The sequence below is a fragment of the Simochromis diagramma genome, unplaced genomic scaffold (genome assembly GCF_900408965.1).
Source record: "Simochromis diagramma unplaced genomic scaffold, fSimDia1.1 OVJJ01000205.1, whole genome shotgun sequence".
Classification (NCBI taxonomy): Eukaryota; Metazoa; Chordata; class Actinopteri; order Cichliformes; family Cichlidae; genus Simochromis; species Simochromis diagramma.
Genome location: NW_024386782.1, coordinates 805,918 through 812,190, shown reverse-complemented (window position 1 = coordinate 812,190; position 6,273 = coordinate 805,918).

The window sequence follows — 6,273 nt, the reverse complement described above, 5'->3', positions numbered from 1 at the left end:
GCTAAATTCTAGTTAACTGTTTGTGCGACCATGTTTCAAGAGTTTCCTTAACAGATACTGACAGAGTTGCTGCATTATTGAGGGTATATTTAGATTCTGCGGAAGAAGTTCCGCCTGCACACTAACTCTAAGCCACCCTAATAATCAGATAACAGCATTTTGAGTCACTGTGTGCAGGCGCTCATCTGTCATAAAACTTCAGTCCATCGGAAAATGCCCTGATTATTAATATTGGAAGCGAAATAATACAGTGTATCGTTACAGTGTAATACCAGGTGTAAATGTAGTCAGTCTCACACTTCTTACACAATTAAATGAATCCAGATGTGGCAGCTGTAGTTTAACTATGAGCTGGCTTATTGTGGTTTAATGTTTGTTTGTTTTTTCTTACATGCATATCTACAAGAATCCCAAACCAGACATGTGATTGTAACTCCTTTCTGCAGCTCCTCTGCAGCAGTAGCTTATCACCGCCTCGCCTTGTGCCACGAGCTGAAACGGGCACAGTGAACATGCTGCCTATGACCTTTCCTCAGCCTTAGTTTCCAGATGTGCAGGAGCAGCAGACTCTGACTCCCCCACCCCTTCGTCTGCAGGTCCCGATACTTAACCCGATGTTTCCACCCCACATGCTGAGCCACAGAAACAGACAAAAGCAGGCTGACTGTTTTTGTCAAATGCGGTTTTAAAAAGTCCTTCACATTTCTGAAAAATGAAACAAACAAACACCAGGTCCGATTTGTTCGATATTTCATCTGATTTTTGTAAAAAAACAAACAAAAAAAAAAACAAACGAACAAAAGAATGCATGCATAGATTTATTTTGGGCTCCAAATCCTTTTTATAATAAGTTGTTTTCTATCATTTTTACGGTGCCTAAGTTATGATGATGCAATTTTCAGAATGTAAAAAAAAAAATTGTAGATCTGTGTTGTATTTTGTTCTTTTTGGTAACTGTAGCTTGTATAGTGTGCTAGGCTTTTTCCATTATTAAACCATTTATTACTTACAAGTCTCCTTGTTTCCTAACTTGCAGCATGGGGAACTTTAGTCTGTAAAGCGAAACATGTGACTGAAGCTAAGAAGCAAAAGGAGCTGAGACTTCTCTTTTTAATGTGGTTGAAGAAAATTAATATCTGCATTTGATCATTTTGGTTTGCTTTAATAAGAATTTGTTCTTGAATGCTGTTACCAAAAGCCGATTTGGGCCTTTGGACGTGAACAATTTTCACCAGTTTTTCACAAGACTTTTAGAGGAACTTCTGTCAAGTTGGGGGATGGCAGTGTGGTAGGCGTGTGGTTTCATAGCTTCAAAACGGACAGAGAGCCACTGACTTCCTGTTCGCTGCTCATCTCTGTGAGTATAAGACATCTCGCTGACAGCCTACAAGGGGAAAAACAAAGCAGATCAACCATCTTATCTTCAGCCCACCTGGTAAGAGCACTCATTGCTCTCTTTTTGATCCTGCTCTAGTAGGAGTACTTTTGAGATACCTGTGGCATTGTCAAGGGATGACACGGAGTTAGTGTCTCTTAACATCTTTCTTCTGGCTGTGTCGAGGATCGCGACTAAGTGTGTGTTATGTGTGTACAGACAGCATTGAAGGCATGGATATATGTTTTATCCTGGATGGTATTCTCATCCTATATGGCATCATCCTCACCGTGCTGTACTGCAGACTGAGGGTAAGGCAAACAGGAACCACACACGCACACACACAGATCGCCATGATGGACTGTAGAAAGTGTACAGCTGTTCCTTCTTCCTTCTAGACAGTGCGTGAAGGAAATGCACTTTAATGCAGCAGTTTGTTTAAAGTTGCTCTTTATGTTAGGCTGGAAAAAGTATAGCAACTCTTATAAAACTTCCCCAATTTCTTTAGATAACTTTTTTAAAACTTGTGTGTTCCTTGTAATAGCGTACGAGCATTCTTTTGAGTCAATTATCTAGAATCATTTTACATCCTCTTCAACATTTCACATGATTAATAAACTACAATGGAGTCACTCAATCACATGCTTTCTTATTTCTTTTTTTGACAGATGCGTCCGTCCAGCAGCTCATCTGGCAGTTACCCAGAGGTAAAATTAAATCTGTGTTATTGCGTAAAATTATAAAGAAATGGGGAATTTAATCTAAACACAAGTGTGTATAGAAAAGGGGTTTTTTAGTGTGTCAAAGCTGTTTTTTTTCCTCTGTAACATCATAGTTCAGCTTAAACACCAACCCTTTTTTATAATTTCCTGTAAGCAAGCTGACCACCGACCTATATTATTTATACTCTATGTATGTCGTCACAGTTTCCATCAGTGTTTTTTTTCGCACCAAGTAACAGTGTCAGATCCCACTTCCTGTAAAAAGGGTCTAGATTTGCACATTACTTGTATCTCAAAATCTTAGAGTAAATGAAAAAAAAAAAAAGAAAGACTGCCAAATGCCAGTCAGTACCCGAAGAAGCATCCAGTTATTTCACATGTCCAACACCTAGTTGAAAGAATTGCCCCTGAACGCACTCTTGATCATGTCTTTATTTCCATTCACACAGAAACAACCCGCTGGGGGAGGCATCTATGCGGTGAGACTTCTCATTCTAATGCTTAAAAACATATTTAAAATGGCACATGACGGAAAAGTGACAGCACATTGCACAGTAGATGTTTTTCTTTTTTATTCATCTCGCTGGCTGTCACAAAATCACACTTAAGAGTCGGTGCAGGAAATGAACAGTGTCGTTTTAGAGCAGCTTTCACATCAAGTTTGTGCCACTTCACAGTATGTGTGTCTGTCTGCTTGCATCCTGCAGGGTCTGACCACCCAAAGTACTGACACCTACGAGACCATCAGACTGGACAAAAAGCCCATTGTCTGAAACAACACAGATTTGGTTCAATGAGGATGCTGTTCACAAAAACACAGTGTTACACCTGTTGAAGCTTTATACTGTATAATACGTTGTGTTGTCTTGTAGCGGGCCGGGGCATAGACTTCCTATATGCACATTTTTCACATTTACTTTGTAAAAAAATGCTTCCTGTATTCTTGAACTTTATAGTGTGCATGCATGAGATGTAAAATTACTAAATAATTTAACTGTTTACTAATAAAAGCTGTGTCGATGAGTTTAAACTGTGTGACTCTTTGTGTCTCACAGCTGCTCTTGCTGAAGTTGCAAAGAAAAGAGAAGTTTGAGGTTTCTGTTCAAGTCTTCCCTTTTTTTATTTGAGCTGTCTGGACTAGAACTTCGAGCCGTGTAAACAGAGCTTAACTTCACTAACCGACCTTTAGGAAAAGCTTTATAATCCCATTGCTTTAATCTGTCATTGCTTTAGTTTAATTCTAGCTGATCGATGCTTTGTGTCAGAAAATTCTGATGACTATAAATACTGGCTTCTTAAAAGCTTCTTTTAATGTCTTTAAGAGGCTTTATTTTTAAAGATCTGACTAACAGGTGAAAACACAAAGAAGCTCAGTTTGCAGATGACGTCAGAGAGGTTTATGACGAGAACTGAGAAGTTGGAACCAAATTGGCAATAATGAAACAATTGTTTCTGCGTTTCTTCCTTTCTTAATAAAGACTTTATGATTACTGGCTAAAGTCAGGCAACACTTTTAGGGTTTTTAGACTAGTTGCAAAACCAAATGTAACACAGTGACTGATGCAGAAAGATTTTTATTTTTTAATATTGGCCTTTTCCTACTTTGGAAACATCTTATTTCTTTGTGTTAGTTTTTCATAATAGATGTCACCTTTCCATTTCTGTACCAACTATTATATATTGGCATTGCTCATAACTCAATGTTTCAAAGAAACTCAACGTATGATGGTATTTCACAAGTAATCCAAATTATGCAAAAAGTCAGTATTTTACAATTTTGATCCTTTTTTTTTTAATAACTTGTGCTAATCTCTGAGGCCCAGCTTCAGTGATTCATCTTTATCACAGTTTGCATAGCAGAAAATTAATTGATGATACTAAAAACGTCCTCAAAGACCAACTTCTTCCAAAGGCCCTGAAAGTTTTTTGTATGATAAAGCACCACATTAAGAACCAAATGTGATAATTAAGTTGCACAGAGATCAGCAAATTAACACTTTGGATCCTATCCCCTGATCTTAAGCCAATCAAGAATCTACTGCCAGGATGTAAATGGCAGGTGGACAAGCAGGACCCCACAAATTGTCATCAGCTTCCAGCAATGCTACAGCAGGAATAGATCGCCATCAAGCTTTGGGCCAAAAGCTGATATCCAGCATGCCACAAAACTGTAGAAGTTACATTAACTAAAATAAAAGCATGCACAAAATGAACAAAAAACCTAAATAAAAATGTAGGTGTATGAAACAAAACTACTCAATTTCTTTCTTCCTTAAAAAAATATTAGAACACATGTCACACAAATACTTTAGAAAACTGTCAAAAAGGTTAAACTACACTCTTACTTTTTAGGAATTAAAAAAAAAATCATGTTTTTGTACCCAAATTAGAGCTGGAACACTAAACTGGCACACTACACTGACAAATCAATATAATTTGGCATCCTAATAGCGCAAACCATAACGTGCTTTACAGTTTTTAACAGTCAATAACAACAATAACCATATTTTAAAATTTAAAAATATGATTTGATTTTTTTTAAGTATAAATTACAAAATAATTGTAATTTAATAAAAAAAAAGTATGTTACATTTTTGTAACATCCTCTCTGTTGATTGCAGACGCAGGTAAGACCAGATAATACCACCAACAGAAAATCCTGATATGTGACTGTTCTGTTTAGGTGTCTAGATCTCACAGATAAATGTAACAGCTGCAACAAAGGACGTTTAAAATCTCTTTATTTGTCTCACCTGCCTTTGACATGGAAATATAACTGGAAATGCATTCAAAACAGACTCACAGGAGGCTGTACTTACCGGCTGTGTGCAGTTTTCCCCGAGGCTCCTCGCAATGACAGGACAAACTTGCTCACACTGAAGCGTCACCCAAGCATTCTGCTGTTACAACATACCTGCCCCCAGCATTATCTCGTGAATCAAAGGAAGAAGTAAACATCTATGTTTGTGATTCCCACGGCTCAATGAGCATATTTTTTCCTTTTAATATGGGGGGTCTCTCCCCCCCTTTGTACTGCTACGTTTTTTATAGTCTGCAAAATGATAGATGCGTCTTTAAAAGGCAATTTAAAAATATAACAGGAAACGGTTTAAATACAAAGCTGATATGTTTCAGACTGAGTGGATCGAGTGTTAGAAAGTGCAGCAAAGGTCCCGTGTATCAAGTCTTGCTGAAGAAGTGTTGTCAGAAACTGTCCGCAAGTCTAAAGCTTCCTGTTTGCAGTCTGGGTTTGTGGATCAGGCCATCTGAGCTTAAGCCAATAAATAAACCATTGAAAGTAAAAACAAAACCCCTCACAAACTTTCAGGTTATTTTGGAAAAATAGAACAAACTGGCATCGATAATGGTGTTACCTTCAAGTACTTCTGGGGAACTCAGTTCGATGAATGCTGTGAAAACAAACTTCATCCACCCATTTTCTTCCACAGAGAAGAATTGGGGTCACATTCTGAAAAGAAATGAATGTCTCTGGGTTAATTATATATTTGAAAAAACCTTTCAGTTTAAATTGCTGGTATAAATGGAAGATGACCATTAGGGGAGGAATTAAAGCATACACGGTTATGTGAGGATTGTTAAAGAAAGGGGGCCAGAACCAGGCCGCCGAAAGGGTTAAATCGAGCCCACTAGCCTTGGATAACGTGAAAACAGCGATGACAGGGGGCATAAATGCTTTCTATCAAACGAGACAGTGTAAGAAAGGAGAAAAATTCATGACATAATGTGTTACTAAAGAATAACATACACATTACCGGTATGTTATGTCTAAAAACAACTTGGTCGTATGCGGTATGCATCCTGCCCACGTAAGACTATGTTGTGGCCCACCGTGTAAGATGAGTTTGAAACCCCTGGTTTACACAAAGAAACATCAACAACACTTGCACTATTGAATCTTCACCGTCTCCCCACAATGAATACTTTTTAATTCTAAAATTCTTCCTAACAAACAGTAAAGTAACTATTCTACACTCATACAAGCATGAAAGCGAGTCATTTAAAACCATGTTTGTGCAGTTCACCTGTTTATTTCAGTTTCATTGTCACTGGTAAGCCACAGTAGTGAGGGTTTTAACCACACAATAAAAAACTACTGTTTTATTCTTCGTGTTCTTTTCTCTCTTTGACCCTTTTTTCCATTACTTTTTGATCTTG